Source organism: Balearica regulorum, chromosome 5 (assembly GCF_011004875.1).
Source record: "Balearica regulorum gibbericeps isolate bBalReg1 chromosome 5, bBalReg1.pri, whole genome shotgun sequence".
Taxonomy (NCBI): domain Eukaryota; kingdom Metazoa; phylum Chordata; class Aves; order Gruiformes; family Gruidae; genus Balearica; species Balearica regulorum.
In genome coordinates, this window is record NC_046188.1 from 54,812,641 (window position 1) to 54,832,827 (window position 20,187).

The 20,187-nt window shown below is 42.9% G+C and overlaps 1 protein-coding gene across 14 annotated transcripts in view; it reads left to right on the plus strand.

Annotated features, from left to right (window-relative positions):
• Window positions 1–17,038: 17,038 nt before the first annotated feature.
• Window positions 17,039–20,187, plus strand: part of PTPN5 (protein tyrosine phosphatase non-receptor type 5) — an 88,149-nt gene continuing 85,000 nt past the window's right edge. For 6 of the 14 annotated variants that reach the window (XM_075754976.1, XM_075754978.1, XM_075754989.1 and 3 more), the window contains exon 1: window positions 17,054–17,286. The gene's annotated coding sequence lies outside the window, so the exon portion shown is untranslated. Of the gene's footprint in view, window positions 17,287–17,380; window positions 17,497–18,103; window positions 18,131–20,187 lie in introns of those variants that run through there. The other 8 variants (XM_075754981.1, XM_075754986.1, XM_075754987.1 and 5 more) reach the window with 6 other exon arrangements.

Genomic DNA, 20,187 nt, shown 5'->3' on the forward strand with positions numbered 1-20,187 from the left:
ATGCAACCATTCACTTTAATGTCATTCTGGAAAAAAGAAAAAAAACCCAAATGCACAAAAAAACATTGAGAAATGTCTTTCCCCCCTCCCGCTCCGAGGCTTTTCTAATCATTCAGTGCCATCCACCAGAGGTTCTTGTTTTCTCCCAGGAGGTTAGAGCTGCCTTGAGAGAGTATTCCTGAAGTAGCTTAAGTGGCTTTCAGAGGAAGCTGTGACATTTAAATGCAGGCAGAAAAAAACAGGAGGTTAAGAACACCCCACTGGTGGGGTAGCTGATTGCTGGGCACACTCAGAGTGCCTCAGGACACAGAATTACAGCCCTTCTCAAATAGCAGGCAGGAATTGAGAACCCATTTTCAAATACATCCCAGTGAAATCCCAGCTGCTCCAGTTGCAATGTTTCCTTCCTGCAGGTGAGTTGTCAGCCAAAGACTAAACCTTGTACTGCAAGAAAACATGCTATTATTTTCTTCAAGAATCATGTCCTAGTCCATATTCTCCTTAGATGTTCCTTTTCCAGGAGGTCCAGATTGGTTTCTGTAGGTTCTGTGTATTCTAATCAAGCTTTTTGAAATGTCTCTGCATTTGACATGTTGGAAAATACTGGGACAGCGTAAAGGTTCACTGAATTTATTCTTATTAGACCTGTATAAACATCTCTCAACTGATGAGCAACTCCCCCTTAGGAGGATGGGGACAGTTTGCCAAAGTCACTGATTTAGGTTTTGAAAGGCATTCTCCTGATAAGAATATAGACTAGTTTCAGGCATCGTGAACCACTTATGCCATGGGTCTTACCAGGGCCTGTGACAGAATTGCAGGCTTCTAGAATTTTACGTTAACCATTTTTCCCCTCACAAGACAAAACCATTTCACCCCATCCAGGTTTCTAAACTCATATTAGCACTGTTCTTTCATATTTTGCATTCCTACATTTGTTCTGCCACATGTTCTATTGGACTCCACCTTAACATTGCTAGATGCCACGAGCCCTGGCCTTTGCTCCTTGTTGCCAATAACCTTCAGGTTGTTAAGCCAAACTGGAATGGTTCCAAGTCACATCATTGTTAATTAGCACGTGTGTCTGTCTGCTGCTCCGGTGCCTCATGTGAACTGCAGCACAGCTGCCTTGTGCTTCTTTTCTCCTCGCTCCGAGATCTCCAGTTGATACAGAATGGACACAAGGTAGGGCAACTAACGCAGTATGCCCTGGGACTCTCCTGACCCTAGGCAATTTAGAGAAACCCAGTGGGCTGGCATGACAATCCAAAATGATTTAGGTGACACAGAGACAAGTCAAACTGAATTCAAATAAAAATGTTCCTTTTCTGTTCAGGAAGCGTAATACAACCAATGCACTTTGGGACTACAGATATGTCTGAGGCCTCCACTTCCTAACCAGCATTTATTGCAACTTTTCAACCCACAGAAAGGAAAACATATCAATATTATCATGTTTGGCCCAATTCCCGATAAACACAAATTTTCAAATACCAGAATTTCACGTGGGACAAGATGCTTACATTTATTTGCTCTTTTACTGCAGAGAGTGGGAAAGAATCCTAAGCATAAATATATCAACCTCCAGATTATTTCCGCTTTCAGATGAAAAGATGGAGACATAAAGAGACTGCACTCTGACTGATCCAAGGACAAAAAACACAGTAAATCACCCAAATTACTCTTAGGAGCCAGGAATTCTGACTCTTTGTCCACTGCTGTAATGATTAAATGATGATGCCAGTCATGATAAAAAACATATAACAAGAGAAGGTGGGAGTTAGAACACCTGTAATTGGCGACAACTAGGCTAATCATATATAGTCTGTGTAATCTGAACACTGAAAAAATACTTTCTCCAACCCACACAGGAAAAATGTATCACTCCAGCCTCCCATAATGCATTGTACTATATTTCTTCTTGTTAAAACTCTATCAACAGTTTGTGTAACACTCTTACTAACACATTCTTTAGAAATAGGAAGTGAGTAATAATGCAAGCAAGAGCATCTCTTATGTTACTTTTGTGTGTGCACGCAATATATTAGTGATATGTGTCACTACTCTGAATGAGCAAGAGAGATATTAGATTTCTTGATTCCTGGGTTTCATTAAATTGAAACTGAAGGTCATCCTTTTGTTGCTCTCCTGCTCTCAGGGGCATTGTGTCAATAAATATAAGCAAGACTTCCATGCTGTAAAAGAGTTAATGTCCAGAGAATTGACATGTAAATGAATGGATTAAAATGCTGTAAATTTAACAAGCAAAATGGATCTTGGATAGAATTTACTTTGAAATATGGATCTATTCATGCCTCAGTACTGCTTTAGGCAAGTCTCTCACCATTACATTGCAATGAAAACTGGGAAGGGAGGTTTCAGTTGATACTTTTGCAAATAAACAAAACCCTATTCTTAACTCTTTTTTCCCCTCAGTTGTTGAACTGTTCCAATAGCTACATGAATTCAAACAGCTCTAGCAAGTCACACGAAGAACATGTAAAGATAAAAATCAAGCTTTAGGCCTTTTAAGACTTAGTTCACTCTGGATATAAGCAGGCAGAACTTGCATCAGCTTCAAAAAGAATTGTCCTGGCTTATGCCATGGACGAATGTTACCTTAGAGCATATTTGTTTTATACACTAAGTCAAATACATGCAGATACAAGCTCAGAATAGCACCTTTGAAATTAGGGCCTGTAAGCAAGAGGTTAAGGAGGCTGTAAGGCAGGTCCACAGCTATATCATCTTAATAAATTACAAAAGTTCAAAGTAAAGTAAGCACTGAAGAATTCAAGAAACTCACTCCAGTACTTAGTAGTTGTGACCCATCATTTAGTTTTAGAAGGGATTTTCCTATTCTTTCAGCTAGAATTGCTGATGTATTTGAATCTTCAGTGACACTAATAAACAAAACAGTTCTGCAGTCTCATCACACAATGCCCTATCTTGACCCTCCAGACTAGGAATGAGACAGTCTCCAGGCTGTAAGGACTTTTTCTTCCCTCATGTATCATCCACTCCACAGATAATTGCTCTTTCTGGAAGCTGAAATCTCCTCATCCAAGACTTCAGCACAATGACTGCAGTGGAGATCCTGCTTCTTTAGATGATGTGCATCACCACAACCCTCCACCCTTCCTTTGTGACACCCTGGCATCCACAGGTAGCCCCTGCCCCAATAGGTACTGGAAGATCTGGAACTTCATTGAAAAGATTTCCAGTCCCTTCACCACCTTGTTGCTACAGCTGAGAGGCGAAATGGCTCCCTTGGATGGTCCAGAGCATGACCTAAGCTCTGGAGAGAAGGAATTGTGAGTAGGTAAAAGCAAGAGAATCTATAAAGGTTTGGTCAGAGTAGGATCAAGCTGGGTTGTGCAGAACACAATACAAGCATATTGCAGTACCTAAGAAGTGCTGTCACCTTGTCCTTTTGGTACTGATTTAAATGACATACATTTAGATTCAGGATATTGAATTCCCACCATTTACTGTTGACTACATCATATACCTCCTCTTGCTTTGGCTATTACACCTTATTCAGACTAGAAGATCCATGGGTAAATGCTGCTGTTCATTACAGCTGTGGAACCCTACTGAAGTTAGTAGGATTGAAAGCATTCAATTATAATAAGAGTTAGCCAAACTTATGCTAATACGATGAAAATTGCATCTGATGATAGTATATTTTTCTGTCCTGCCTCACCTTTTGGTCTCATATTTCACTGCAGCCAAGCAATCTGAAACCATGATAATGTCAGAAAAAAACTCACTAAACATTTAAAATCATGAAGTGTGGTTCTTTTTGTTCTCCTTCTGGGTTTTGGTCCCTGAAGACTCAGACCATGAGAAAAAATTATTTTTACTTTGAAAGGTAAGATTCTTATCATGTAGCTATGGTTTAGCCATAACAGCATCAAATGCTGCCAGACCTGCAGTAAAACGTTGCAGTTTCTTCACACTGCCTTTGAACTCTGTCATATCACAAGCATTGACTCATTGCCTCTCTCCTGGTCAGTTCCTGTAGGGCAACAACCTCTGCACAAAGATTCTTCTCACATCAACAGCTGATCAATGCAACACTTTTCTGAGGTAAAGCTTCATAACTATTCCAGATAAAAGAATGTGATATGATGAGAGATTAAGATTGAAGATCACTCCCTCCTCTCCGTGCTCCAGAAGCAAACTTTGGCAATCTCCCAGCACCAGGCTGACTTGTCATCTAGGTGGGTGCTATTTTCCCCGCTATCTTCTTTACCTGACAACCTGATTTATGTGGTGGAAAAAACCAGGTAGTCAAGCTTGAAGAATGACAGAGGGGTTTCCTTCCAGTCAGGTCCCCTGTCTGGTAAAGCCAAAGAGCACACTAAGTCATTAAGCACATTTTGTTATTCGTCTAGGTCTTCACAGAGATTTGGTGGCACTACAGGGAAGTCAAGCTACATCTCCAGAGACAGAGTCTGCTAGATCTGCAGCTTGTCCCTTTGAGAACTTCAGTCAGAAGGAGACTTCTCTCAACAAATAATAGCGAAGAGGTACAGTGCTGAAATGAATCTCTCCCTCTTCTCCTGCAGCACCAAGCTATCAGGTGGGTATTAACAAGCCAGGTAAAACCAAAACAGTTTTCAACAGCCCACTTTCAATTAACTAGGCTCCAGTTCCCTGACAAAGCAGCATTTTGCAACAGGCCCTAATAACCACTATTCACCATTCTCAAGCTTGTTTATTGCTCTGTTTTGATGGCATTATTTTATATAGGAAATAGATGGAAAGATGAAATATGCCTATTGCCATTCAGGAACAGAGCAATAGTCCACTTTTTGCTCTGAATACTGCCTCTGTATCTGGCTTACACAGAATGCTTAAAAAGAGGACATGAAAGAAAGGAGGAGAGGAAAAAAAATCCACCTTCTTACCCTCTTCAATGCCATGGCCTTAGCCACTTAGAAAACTCTTTACTTGACCCTACCCGGTCATGAGCTGGTATCATGAAACGTGAAGACTACTACCTGTCAGAGCTGTATAGCTTGGAGTAAGTGCACATGCTTTCTTTAATAATACCTGTTTATTTCTTACCTCCTCCTCTGAAGGCCTGTGACAGTCCACTCCCTGCTTCATTTTGAGAAGATACAGCAACAGAGTAGGGATATAGATAAGTAATTTCTTTTCTTAAGATGAAGCTCACCCTCCAGTTTAAGTTTGGATGACCTTTCAGTTTCTCTTGCTGATTTCTATGCTAGAGTGCCATATGGATACTATGTCAGTTACTCCTACTGTATCATACACATCAGCCAGCGTGCATTACCCAAGCACTAAATAATGGAAATTGCTTATTACTTTCTCAAATGGTTATTACAGAAAATTAAAATTCTATGTTTCTTACAGTATATAAACTTTAACAGCATTCATATATTGCATGTAGAGAGGTACTAAATTACATGGCAGACAGGACTGTTAAGCAATAGCAATAAGGCTTTTCAAAGACAGTTACTCCCAAATGGTTAGTTTTAGTAAAGAAGGCGCAAATCAAGTATTCTTGAAATTGTGTATTTATACTCTCTATATTTTTTTTCCATCCAAAAGTAAGTCAGACTATATTGGGGTTATTTGTGCCAAAACAGTTTGTGTAACGACAAAAACAGGCTAAGAATTAAAGATACATGTGTGCATTAAAAAGACTAATGACATTAACAATGCGTTCCTGCATGTATTCTGTAAATAGCATTCTAGAAAAATGACTAGTTCCATCTACTGCAAAAGGAGTATCTAAGAAAGAAAAATGCCAAAGTTGCACTAGAAAACTTTCACCTGACATAGGCTATTGCTATTCAGGTTTTTTTATTGTCATTCTTCATTATTAATATTTTTCATATGGTGAAAACTTCATTCATAAGCTCCCATACGTCAGAATTTGGAGTAACTTTTGAGTACTGCCAGATGAACTAGACTTTGTCACAACAGGTGGAAAGAAAGGGCACTGCTGCTGCTGCTGGCAGTTCAGTAATGCTAAGTGACGATGAGACTGGGAATGAATACCAACTAGAAGAATTCAAAGAAAAAGCTTGAAAACAGCTTGAAAAAGCTTCAGGTGCCAGACAAAGCAGTCTTGCAGAGCATATGCCAACTTCTGATGACTATATACAATATGCAGGTCCTTGGTTTCTTAATCAAGTTATTTTCAGCAAAGGGATATGTAACTTGTTTTTATGTTACCTGCTGTGACATAGAAATTAAAATTCTTAGCTGATTATATGCCCTAAAACCTAATTAAACCAGAGACAAATCTTGTCTTTTTCCAATATACTAAAGGCATTTTTTATGACATCAAGATACTATTAAAATAAAAAAAGTGATTTGGCGATCTCTTAGAAATACGATACAGAACTTAACTGTGCTCAACCATTATTCATATACACCATATATATTCAAATATATGTGTCTGTACAGTCATAATTGCTGGTATATACTGGCAATGACTGAACTTCAGTAGCAAAGGATATTTATTTATCCCAGATACACAGAAAGCTTAGGAAGTATTACTGAAATGATTCTTTTCTGAATGAGTTCTCTGATATCCCATGTTTTCACATATTTCGGACCTTGGTAAGACTATTCCAAGTCCGAAAAGACTTTCTATGAAACATTTTTCTATGAAGCTCTTGGATCAAATGTACATGTGATCTTTTGCTACTGGAGCTTGGATTTCTGTTCCCAAGGATGATTTTTGACATTCATTTTTTTCAATCTGGAGCAAGAGGACTATTAAATTGGAGAGATAAACAGGTAAAAATCTTTAGCCATACCTAACTATATAGACTTCAGTTACCAAGTGTCTATCAATTCTGCTTAACAGCAATGTTTGCTGTGAATTGCTTGTTTATTAATATTTGCAAGACTACAGCAGATGTACAAAATCAGCTAGGCTGCAGTGAACATTAAGAAAGGGCAGCCAATTGCTTAATCTACAGAGAGAGAGGGAATTTGTTAGAAACACCTCTAACTGTTCGCCGGCATGGAAATTCTTATAGTCAAGAGGCAATAATCTCTATAGTGACAGACTTTCCTTTCAGATTTGTGCTTTTGCCCCCCTTCCTTCCTCCTGAAATCATAGCAGCTGAAGTTAGACTATGGATTTTCACATAGAGGGAAATCTGGCTGGTGATTGCTGTTGTTTTTGCCAAAACTTTTGTGATTTGACTATCTGTATGTAAAATATGCAATAGCAAGTATGCAACAAGCATGCAGAGCCAATATTTTGAATGCTACATGTGGACAGAAGGGATCCTGCAGAGATCAAATGAATCTAGGGATAACTGGAATTCTTTAATACTTCGGGAAGCTTGACATGTGTGAAAGGGCAACAATAAATTGTTGTTTAATAAATAAATATATAGTAATAAACAAATACATAATAATTACATATCATAAATATATAATAAATAAATAATAGTCAACTATACACATCTCATTTATTTCTTTATGGTTAGGTTTCCGCAACAGCCATTAGTCCTTTTTCTTGTTGGCTAATACAACAAATTTTCATGGGCTGTGAGTACATATATGTGACATACTGTACTTCTCAATGGATTGCATTTCCATTTGCAAAAAATTCTAAAATCAAGCCTGGGTAGTTTCATGCTTTTGTAAAAGTCTGGCCTGCTTTGTTATGATTGAACTATGTTGAGCTGGTGTAAAAAACTACAATCCTGGCCTCAGGAATTTACTATCCAATTTAGAAAGATACGTCCAGGAATTTACTATCCAATTTAGAAAGATACGTCGATCAGTGATAACAAATAGCAGGGGGAAAGGGAGGAAGAACAATACAGGTGATAAGATCAAGCAATTACAGAAGCTAAGAAAATTATTTTGATTTTAGAATTTCCCCATCAAATCTTAATACCTAATATTTTATTAATGTTTCTTTCTGCACTAACTGAGCAATCCTTAACTCACATGAGTTCCAAAAGTGAATGTGAAATTTTAAATGTGCTGTGTTTGTTGATTCTGTCTTGAACTATCTTCCAGGACCTGATACTTATAATGCGCAGAATGCCCACCAATTTCCTTAAGCAGTTTTAAGTTGAGCTGTTACTAATACCAAAGGTCCCACAAACCCCAGCTGCTTTCGAAAATACATGCCTTGTCTATTTTATTTTTGTTCTTTCTCATATTCATGCATAAAATGTCTAAAGCTGTTTCACTTCTCATTATCAGACCATTTTCACAATTGTACATTCTCACAGTATCAGAGCACATGTTCTCTCCTTCAGCAAAGGTATCTCTCATGCTGTAGCTGTAGAGGTCTGCAGGCATGATCCCCTGAAAGCACGTTCCCATCAGCATACTTTTTGTTCTCAAACAAGGAATAGCAAGCTGCCATTCTGATTTCCTCTGAGCCATATGCTTTAGCATCTTGAAAGCACCCAAGCCAAGACTTCCCTTGCTTTTCTTGAACTTCTAAAGTGAGCTAACCTCACAGTTGCAATCTTAAACTTTTGGATCTTTTATTTCTGACTTATGCGCAAATCAAGGTTTTTACCTCAAGCAGAAATTGTGCTTCTAAAGTTTTGAATGCGACCACGTTAGCCTTCTGCAGTGTGTGTTTATCAAAATAGCTGCTGGTGACACAAGCTGAGAGAGGGGAAACCCCAGGACATGCACCATATGGTGACAGGGACAGCAGCAGAAACAGCAATTACTAATTAAAACAGTTCTTCATGATTTCAAAACAGCTTTTCCATAAAGTATTAACAACTGCTGGTTAATCCTTCCTTATGACTACTTAATTCTGAATAAACAAATCTCTTTCTCAATTTTGGGAAAAGTTTTTTTTTTCTTCTTCTGCCTTTTTTAACATTTGAAATATAAGGAATATTACAGTAACCATGGTATCCTGATGACATAATGGTTACCATGAGAACAAAGCTGAAATAGTGTCATCAGAGCCCCTTCTCTCTGCTGTGTGTTGAGTTTCACATTTAATAGAGATGGCCAAACTGCTGCCACCCAGCATGGCCAATTGTATCCTGCTTCACTTGGGTTTCAAAGCTTGTAAAAGCAAAGCTGGCCTGCACTGCTGCCTTCCACCTTAGTTAGTTTTGCTTCAGGGCAGCAGTGCCACCAGCTTATAAGAATATAAGTCTGCATAGCAGCCAGGTAAGAGGATAACTGTGTTGTAGCAGATTCCCCTAAGACAGCAGCATTTGTCATGTCCCTAGGACATACTCCAGTACAGCCTTTGGCCATGTGTAAAATGGCTGTTCTTGGTCTTTGCTTGCCAGGCAAACCAGATTTTAAATCATGTTTATTTAACTGTGCTAGAAGATTTCTTTGCTAACCTATGCAGTGTCTCTCAATGCATGGTTATCTGTGGTCCAGTCCTGCAATAACCTCTGCCCAGAGAGTGCTTTGTACCCACAAAGGGATCCACTGGCTTCAGGAGGTACTAGCTAAGTGCAGAGATGCATCACACCCAGCCTGTTATTAGAGAAGAGTGCTGAAGCAGGCACCAAGACTCAATACAACACTGTGACTCAAGCTGTACATGATTTGTCTTTATGAGTGCTCCTGAGTGCTGGCAATTCAGAAATTAGTTCAGATTCTCTGTTACCATCAGTCTGATTGCTATGAACACCAAGTGCCATGGTCCCCCGGGGCCAGCACACCCTATTGCTACATGTCAAACAGGCACTGCCAAAACGCTGTACTCGGAGGATAGCTCCAGCTTCACATAAGCAAAAGCTATTCCCAGATAGTTTTCCTCAGAGAAGCTCCTCTTTCTTTTATTGCAAGAACCACTGGACATGACTCACTGCATATTGTTTGTTCATTTTGCTATATATATTTCCCAAATGCTATTTTAAGTCGCATTTCTCCCTTATGCTCCTACCAAGTTTACTGCACGAAAACAACCCTCTAATTTTAATTTCATATTTAACCAAAACAAATGTGGCATAGCTCTGTTCACGTCAATAAAGCTATCTTGATTTATATTATGCATACAGATATAAGAGGGGTCAGAGGGGAAGACATGGAGGGTACTACAAAACAAAAGGGCCAACTAAGCAGGCAGCATTTCATTCCCTGCATTCTGCCTGTTTCACAAAATGTCTCCACACCAACCCAAGTCAGTTCCTGCAGATGGTTCACATACGTTTCCGTCCTCCTCTAACCAGAATCCACTGCACAGGCTCTTCATAAAACTTCTGGTCATTACGTTTCTATTTAGCCCCTTTTTAGTACCTACTACCTGACTTTTTTAGCCCACTGTTTCACACAGTTCTTCCTATTTCCTTGCCTTAACCTTACACTCCGTTCTTGGAAAATCAGGATACAGAGTCATTGTCAAAGGCTAACTGCAAAGATTCTCTCTAAAACCATAGAATAATTCAGGTTGGAAGACGCCTCTGGAAGTCATCTGGTCCAATTCCTACTAAAAGCAGGACCAACTTGGAAGTTAAATGAGGTTGCTCAAGGCATCGTCCAGCTGAGTTCTGAGTACTGCCAAGTATGGAGATACCACAATCTCTTTGGGCAGCCTATGCCAGTTTTTAATGAGGCTCACTGTGAAAATAATAACAATTTCCTTATATCTGGTCAGAATGCAGCTCTTGCTACAACTTAAGAACACTTGCCTCCTGTTCTTTTGCTATGCAGACTCTGATTCTTGTCTTTATTACTCACTGTTAGGTAGGTGAATATAGCACTATGATCCTCCCTTTGCCATCTCTTATCCAGGTTAAAAACCTCACAACGCAGCACTCCCAATCCCTCTTCGCAGCAGTACGCTCCAGCTCCTAACCATCCTAGGGACCCCGCCACTAGACTCTCTCCAGTTTCTTAATCTTTCTCTTGTATAGGGAGACTCAGAACTCCAGATGCAGCCTCACAAGTACCTCACAGAGGGGACAGATCACTTCCCTCAACTGCTGCCTATGTTTTTACTAATATAACATAGTATGCAGTTGGCCTTCATTGCTGCAAGGGCACACTGCTGATTCAGGTTCAACTTGTCATACACTGGGACTCCCACATCCTTTCCTGCAAAGCTGCTCTCTGGCTGGACAGATGGTCCCCAGCTTGTACTGTCACACAGGATTACTCCATCAATACAAAAAACACAGTACAAAAATACAGGACTTTGCATAAAAGCACAGAATTTTACATCTGCCTCGGAACATCATGAAGTTTCTGTCAGCCCATTCCTCAGCTTCTTGGCATCCCTCTGAATGGCAGCCCTAATGTGGTTTCATTTGTGAAACAAGGGTATAGTCTGTCCCCTCATGTAGGTCATTGATAATGATGTTAAACAGCAACAGCCCCAGAGGAACATCACTAATAACCAGTCACCAGATAAAGTTTGAATTGTTGACCATTACCCTTGAAGTCCTGGGGCTCCGATAATTTTTCATCCACCCTGCAGCTCACCTATCACTCCATCGCCAACTGCCTACAAGGATGCTATAAGGAGACTGACTCAAAAGCCTTGCTAATGTCAAGGTAAACGACATCATCTGCTTTCCTCTTGTTCCCTGAACTAAACTTTTCATCACATGAGACAATCAGACTGGTCATGTATGGTTTGCCTTTAGTAAGCCCATTCTAGATGTTCCCAATCACCATCATCTCCTTCACGTGCCTAGAAATTGCTTCCAGGCAAATCTCCTTCATAACCTCCCCAGGGACTGAGGTGAGACCTCAGAACTAGCCTGCAGTAACACAAATCTTCCTCCTTGCCCTTTTTGAAGATGGGCATCGCGTTTGCCCTTCTCCAGTCACCAGGAACTTCCCCCATTTGCCACAATCTTTCAGACAGGAGACAACAGCTTTGTACTGACATAAACCACTCCTTTAGCACCCTTAGATGCATCCTGTCTAGGCCCATAGACATTTATTTATAGATACTTTTTATATGAAAGGTAAACTTGTAAAAAAATACAATAGACACAGTAGGGCATAGCTCAAAGTCAAAATAAACATAATTATATATGCAATATTTCAGGATTTTTGGAATAACCTCTTGCAGGGAAAAAAATAATAAATTAATCCTCCATTACTGAAGGACCTGCTCTTGGTAGTTTGAGAAGAGGATACTTGGACAGAGTAAGTCCATCTCCATCACTTCTTCCTTGCCTTACCTTGGGACAGGAAAGAGATGGGGAGATATGACCTGACTTTGAGGCCAAATGTAAGTTCGCTCTAATACGGTTTAGAGAAGGCTTAAGGAAACGTGGATATGTTCATTTTGAGGCAGAACTACTGAGCTGGGCTGGAAATATTTCTCCCATCAGTGTACAATGGACTTCATTAGCTCTCTCTGCTATCTCTGGTTAGCCTTCTGGCTCTTTTATTCCACCATCTCTGCATGAGATCTGTCCTGTTGAGAAAAAAAAAAGGAAAAGAAAAAAAAGACATAGGCTGAAGTAACCAAGAGAGGTACAAGAAATATAAAAGCCTGCCAAGTTCCACTGGACTCTTCCCACTGGAAGCAGGATTAATCGTTTCCTTACACTGCAAAGTGGAGAGGGAAAAAAAAAAAAAGAAAAAAAAAGGATGCGGCTCATATGTATCAACATGGCCAGAAAAATGCAGCAGGTTTGGCTAATTTGAAATAACGAGCCATTCGGGAGCGAGGCCCAGAGCTGTTGCATTATTTAACTGCTACTTTCCCCCAAGACAATGTAAGTCCACTGGGGACTGTGCTGTTTTATCTGCTGTGTTGTCAATGGGACTCTCCTTCCCTTTTTAAAAAGGAACAACTGAGTAGCAACAAGAAGTGCGTGAGAGCTACAGCTGAACAGCTCATCATTCTTCTGAGGGCATCACCTTGGTGTTTGGAGAGGGCTTTTGCTGCAGAAAGCTGCTCCTACTCTCTCAGCCACAAATCCACAGATCCTCAAAAAAACCCACAAAGATTACTCACAATGGTGTCTGTGATTCTACAAGGCTTGCACTTAATGTCTAAGGAGAACTGGGCTGGTGTTAAGTCATGGTTGCTAGTGCAGGTCAGCTGTTTTGTTGCAGATGAAACACAGGGAAAGGAAGCAACCTCCCCAGTGCACCCCAGGTCACATTTTGACCTCGGTGTGTCTATCTTGTCATAAAACTAAAACCTTCACTGACTTGCTACCTCCAGAAGGCTGATTCGCATTTATGAACCTCAGGTTTAAAAAAAAATAAAATATCTCTATATCAAAGACAGTCCCAGACAGCAATCTCAACCCACACCCCTCATCAACTAACTGGAATTTCACTGAAAGAAGCATGTTGAGAGGGCCTGACTGCTCTTCACTGCAAGCAGATGGAAGGTCAAAAGGGAAATAAAAAACAAAGTCATTTAGAAACCAGCTGGCCTAGATTTTTTAATGACTTCCTGAGCCACAAAATCAAACAGACATATAGCATTAACAAGAACACAAATATGGTAGTGTACCAACTCCAAATGTTACAAATTCCCAGCCATTCCCACCTTAATGTTACCCAGGATCCTTTACCTGCTCTGCCTCAAACCCAACTTAGTATAAGTGCTTCACTCTCAGCAAGATCAAACTTTAACCCAAATTTCAGTTATTGCCTCTGCTCCACAACCATATCAGTGGATGCCCCAAAATTATTTTAGTACCTTTTATCACTACTTCAAACCTGGCTCATCAGCTGTGCTTCACCCAAAGTTCAACCCTGATCCCAGCTCTAACCCTAAGTCAACAACCTCTGCCTGCCTAGCAGAAAGCTGCTGCCAGAGTCAACACTGAAGTCTCTAGCACAGCTGGCAATAAACCCAGCTGAGTGGTCCCTGAATGTCTAGCCTTCAGCCTCATGTCTGACTTTAACCTCACCCCAATCTCACACTTAAACACTTCCTAATTGTGGCAGGCTAGTGATTTCTGCCTTCCCCAGCAATGATTCCCCCTCACTGCCCTCCACAGACTCAAGCTAAGCCTAACCCTCCTAGACCCTGACTGGCAGGATGACAAACACCAGAACAAACCCTAATACCAGATTGCAACAGGCCTAAATTCAAGCTCATCATGCCCTCATGGCTCAGCCATATACACAACCCTAAATGTTGGCCCCTTTTCTTCTGACATAATTTTAACAGAGAGTAGCTGGTTGACTGATTCCAACATGTTCTCTGCAGCAAGCAGTTGGCAGAGTACGGGGTACCCAAAGTTTGCTATTCAAAATCAGTTAGGGCAGATCTGGACTGTTTTTCAGGAGGGGGGATAAAGAATGCAGAGAATCACATGCAGAGTACATGTGGTTTTAATGTCATACCTCCTGCACTTTGGTAAGCCCAAAGAACAAAATGGTTTCTCAGAGTAAAGCAGAGAAGTCCTGCTGCCCCCATCCCCCTGCAAAGCTACCGTGCACCCAAGCAACGAGCAGCGGGTGGCTGGTACAGTAGCTAGGAGCACTTGGGACCCTGGTCCACTGCAGTCCTTCTGACCTTTAAGAGGAGTTCCCATCACAGGCTCATTCCAGTTTTTCACGCCACTGACTTTTGGAAGGGAAAAAGATACTGAGCTAGTCCAGTAGTAACTGATGAGTCCAGTTTTGCCTCTTACATCAAACTCTGACTCACCTTGCACTGATACCAACTTGCAATTCTCTGTTAATTGGGAAAATCACTAGGATAGTACTCACTGCCAGAATTCTGGGTCATAAAGTCATTCTCTGACTCAGAAGAAGGTTTACAACAGCTGTGGCAGTGGTACGTACTATAGGTGAGTCATGTTGAACTATTAGCGTGAACATAAGAACCTTATAAAACAAATACATAATGAATTGCACTGGCCCACCTGAATTATAATCTTACATTTGTTATTCTATAGCAAAGGACCTGATGATGTTTTATTGTGCAGTTTTCAGGAATGCAAAATTTAAAAAATAAAGTTACTAAGATACTTCTCATGATATAAATCCCAAGCAGCTTTTTAAATTCAGAGGCTAAATTTTAGCTGATATAAATTTTCTGGCAGGCATTAAATTTGTGGAGGCATACTGACTTAAAACAGCTCAGAATCTGAGTCTAGATTCATAGGACAAAACCCCATGTTTATTGATTATGTAACTGCAAATGCAGATATGTCTCAAGTGCAGCATACAACGTATCTGACAGGATATAACAAAATATTCCACACACATTCAGAGGTGGGAAATGCCCTGTTCAATTTAAATTGTAGGAGAGATTTACACAGATACTATTGGGTTTTCCAATCAAGGATTCCAATAAAATTAAGAAAAGATATAAAATATTAAGTAACTTAGAGGAATTACTGACCTTCAGTGAATAGATACTGAGGTAATTTCACTGACTTACTAGGGCCCCATTACCTGAACATTTAATCCTTTGACTGTCCATTAAGTTAGGCTAATAAAACTAATGTCACAAATCAAACCCAACAATACTCATGCCAAAGCACTGAAAACCTCTGGTGTCCAGCCACAGCTTGTGACATATGTGTTTAACAAGATACAACCTTTTTAGGGACAACTGATCTGAGGCTACCCCACAGTACCAAGTAACCACTGGAAAAACCAAGTGCGTTTAAAGCGATCTTTGAGATCCTTTCCTCCCGTTACTTCTGGACAAAAGTCCTAGTTCAGGTATTAGGTGCTGTGTTTTTATCAGTATAAAATGGGTTGCCTTTGGTGGAGCAAAGTAGGTTTATAGATGAGGAATCAGCCACGTTGCCTGCATGTAAGGCCACGGTCATGGCTCTCGTTTGAGAGGGCATCAACTTTCCACCTTCTGCCCCAAGTTTTTTCACCCAAACTTGAGTTGACGAGAGGCATACTCTTTATCCACTTCAGCACAAAGTCAACCACACTAGCTAAAGCACTTGCACTAAGCCATAGGAACCAACATGCTTTCGCCACCATTCAGGTGCAGCCCCGAGAATTTGGGGGCTGAATAGCAGGAACAAGCCCCTGAGGAGGGGTAGCGGCATCTTAAAACGGCCTCTCGGTCCCTCTGAGAGGAGAGGCTGGTGCGGGCCGTTGGCAGTCTTCGGCCACCAGCTCTCCACCCGCTCAGGATCCATCAGCCCACAGAAGAGGCTGGGGGCACGGAAGCCCCGCCGCAGAGCTGCCCACGGCACGCTGTCCTACCTACCTGGGCCTACTAGCGGAGCCCCGCCGCCCCCTGGGGCCTCAATGCGGCAAGAGCGACCCCAGCTCTCCCGGGGGCTGGAACCGGCTTCTCTCCGGCCGCCGCCGGGCGGTCCCGCTCGCTGCCTGGCTGTTTCATTCATGCTTTCTCCTTCGCCATCTCCCCCTCCGACTGAGGGGAAATGGGAGTGCGCGTGGGCGGCCGCTGGAAGGCTCCCTGTCAGTCAAGCGGCCGAGCTGAAAAGAAGGCGAGCGAAGGAGAAGGAGGGAGAACAGCTTTCCCGGGGGAGGGGGTGGCTGTTGTCGCTGCCAGCCTCGCAGCCCTTCCCGGGGGCATCTGCAGAGACTGGGTGGGAGGAGGGAGGGAGCGGTTTTGCACCACAGACCTTCCCGCCTCGGAGGGAGGCGGGCGCTCCTCTCCTGCCCGCTCATTACCTGTCCCCCCCTGCACACACACCCACTCAGCTGCGACAGAGGGGCCCGGCGGCCGCTGTCTGGCGACAGCGCCAAGCTGAGGGGTCCGTGTCTCTAGCGGAGGGGAGGCAGGGCGCTGTTGGCGATCTGCGCGTACGTGTCTGCCGGGGACTGCGGGGGCGGCGCGCCGGCGGAAGGGGACCGCCTGCCCCCGCCGCTCACCGGTTAGCGAGTCCGGTCTGTGTCAATGGTGTGTGGGGGTACTTGGGGCGGCAGATCCCCCTCAGCTCTCCCCGGGGCAGGAGAACTTCCTGAGGCTGAGGGGCGCATCGTAGTCCCAGCACCAACCGCACCACTGAGGGGAGGAAGGGGCGTGAGGGGGTTTTGAGGAGAGGCGCGGGGCAAGTTGTAACGGTTTTAAACGGTCGTAACGGTTTCGGGCGGAGGGGGGGGCGTGCCGGTTGGCGCGCGCGCCCCGCAGCGGACTGAGGCGGGTAGGGCGCTCGGTAGCGGGGAGGGGAGAGGAGGAGTGCGGGCGGCTGCCGGGGGACCGGTGCAGTGCGCTGCAGGGGCTGGGGGTTCGGCGAGGGAGAGGCGCGGCGTGCGAGGGCCCGCTGCCCCCCGCCGCGCTTCCCTGCGCTGCAGCGGGCGGCTCTGCCTTTGTGCTCCCTCCGCACCTGAGTGCGAGGCTGGGAGGGACGGCGCAGGTGGGGGCGGGCGCGGTAGGCAGCGGCGGATCCCCGGAGCCAGGGAGGGGAGGTAAGGCTGTGCCGTGCTGCGGCGGCCGCTCCCGGGGCTGCGGGGGGCGGCTGTACGCCGGGGGCTGCGCCTTCGGCTGGCGGCGGGGGCGGCGGGCAGGGCAGGTCCCTTGCTTGGCTTTTCTTGCAGCCGCTTCCCATCTCGTCCTGCTGTACAGAGAGAGATGCAACAGCAGCAGCCCGGTCCCCCGGGGAAGGACGGGACTCGGAGGTGGGCAAGCCGCATCAGCCCGGCCGATGCGCGGAGGGGCTGGGGAGGGGGGGAAGCAGCCGGCGGTGCGTGCCCGTTCCCGCGGTCTCCACGGAGCTGCCCGTGAACCTGCGAGGAGTGCTGAGGGCAGCCGGCAGCCCGGCTCCTCCGGCGCCGCTTACACCGCCGAGGCGCCCGCTCCTCTTCGTGCCCTCCGCCAGCCGGTCTCGGGGCCCGGGGCGTGGTGGCGGAGTGCACAAGGTTGGCAATATGAATTTTCTCTTTTCCCTCGCCAAAGAACACGCCGAGATACGTGAAGCAGACGGTGGTGTATGCGCTTAGCGGTTCTCGCTTGGGAAGGACCAGGGGATTTAGGGGAGGCTGCTTTCAAACCAGTATACTCGGTAGTTAACTACTGGTTGCAGTTAAAATTTTAGCAGCAGCAACAGCTTTGCGATGCTTTCCGGGAATATTGCTGCCTTTGAGCTGATGTGACAGGCAGCCCGTGGTACACTGCCACTTTCTACTAGATGGCAGTGCTGAGAGGAGGATAGTTGGCGTTGTAGGTAATAACGTCTTGGGAAGCTGGAGACTTCTGTGCAGCTGGATTTTGGTGGAGTTATGGGTGGAACAGGAGAGGCTTCACGTGTGCCCTGTGAGCTTATTTACAATTAAGACGGTTTTTTTTTTTCAAACTTTACATATGGTTATTTTGTTATGCAATTACGTTTTAGTGAGACTCATTCTTGCATTTTACTTGGAAAGGAAAAACAAATTTAGTAGGTTAATCCTTTTTATTACAGCATATTTATAAAGTTTATGAGGTGTGAATCCACCTCCACTGGCTGCCACCGGATTGGCAAAGATTTACAGCTGTGGATCAGATTCTGTGCTGCGGTCGGGCAATAAATAACTGATTCAAAAGAAATGTGGCTGCATTGCCCTCTTTTTATTTCATGAGTGTTATGTATACTGAGGAAGCAATTTTTTGTTTTAATCACAGTATTTTGTTAGGCAGTTTGAGATAACTTCTTTGTTGTATAAATTATACAGTTATGGGATCAAGTTCAAATCTTGGGTAGACCCAGAGCTCACATTGATTTCAGCGGAATTTGTGTGGTACATGACAGAGTGCTGTATTTTACTGTGTGGAATATCTGAAGTAAAAAATTGTATCTCTGCTTACCCTATACTTGTTTTCCAATTTGTTTCTTTGGAGTAGCGGAATGTAGTGCTTTTGCCAATGTTTTCACTGATATATTTGAATTAGGGTTATATATCTGAAGCCAAGGATTGTTAAGAGGCTCAATATACGCCCTTTGAGAGAAAATTTAGCCTGTTGACATGAATGTGAATAAAATGGACACCTGAACTCTTTATTTTACATTTTCATGTAATGAGTCCCAATGTTTTCAGTAGGTACATGCAGGAAGGTAAGCACATCATGTTCACTTGTATAATTCATTTTGTTGTAATTGGACAGGTATTATTCTTTGTAATATTTTGTTGTTGGCTTTGGGGTTTTTTTACTTCTCATTTAGCTGTTGGCTTTGTGTTTTGGGACTTTTTTCACTTCTCATTTAGCATTATCATTGTGGTTTAAGGGCTAAGCTTTAAAATGTTTGTCACTCCACTGCAGAGAGAGTTGCCAACTGGATGTCACACATGTAAAACTAGAACAAGAGCCTTTAAATAGCAAGACCATCAATTTAGTAACAATTTAGTGGGATAAATGGTAGAATACACAACAAGAATGCAAATCTGAATGATTATAGCATACATCTTTTGATATTAATATTGATAACATACACAGCAGAAAAGCAAATAAACACATTCAGCTTTTAAGTACCAAAACTGTTTTGAAATGGAAGAGCTGTTTTCTGTCATGCAGTTTATGTTTAAAAAAAAAAAGGGGGGGGGGAGAAAAGTTATTTACAAACATTTATTTTGTTTTCTGGATCTCAAAATTCCATTATGTAGCAGGATGCTTTCCAGTATCTGCTTTCTCAGTATCTGGAAAGGCAGATGTTGCTGCAGGAGGAGCAATTACACTGATTGGCAGCACAAGAGGAAAAAAAAAAATTCTGTTCTGACTTTCTGCCTCTGCCTAAAAAGATCAGCTATTTAGCTCTGGTTTGGGCTTGTCAAGAGAAGAGATGAGATAGGGAAGTTAAGTTTGTTTAACAAAGGGAGTGAAGTTAATGTACAAATTAGGAAATTTCTGTTTCCAGAATAAAATGAATATATCTGCCTAACAGACTACGTTAAAGAATTCCACTTGCTTGGCTTTACCTCACAATTGTCCACAAACAAACCCTTGCCAAAAGTCAGGGAGTTTTCCTAGGTTTTGGTGGTTGTTAGTTGCTTAACGAGATCACTCTGTCCTGTGGGGTGTTGAGTCCAAAGGCAGAAGAGGCAGTGGAGATGAGAGCCCTGTAGGCTTTTGTAGAAAAGGCTTTCTGAATTTTAGCTTTTTTTAAAAGTGCATGGCAGAATCCCATCTTCACTAAAATCACTGAGAATTTTGCTATCGCAGTTCTCTTTTGGTTCACTTCTTATCCTGTGCAGGCCACAGCAAAGTGTGACTGATGGGACCCAAGATTCAACCTATGATAGGGCACAGGTTCTTGGTTTAAGCTGACACTTTAAAGAGTTTAGTTTTCAGATATAAAGTGTGTCTACTTTAGAGGATATTTGAGACTCCCTGCAAAC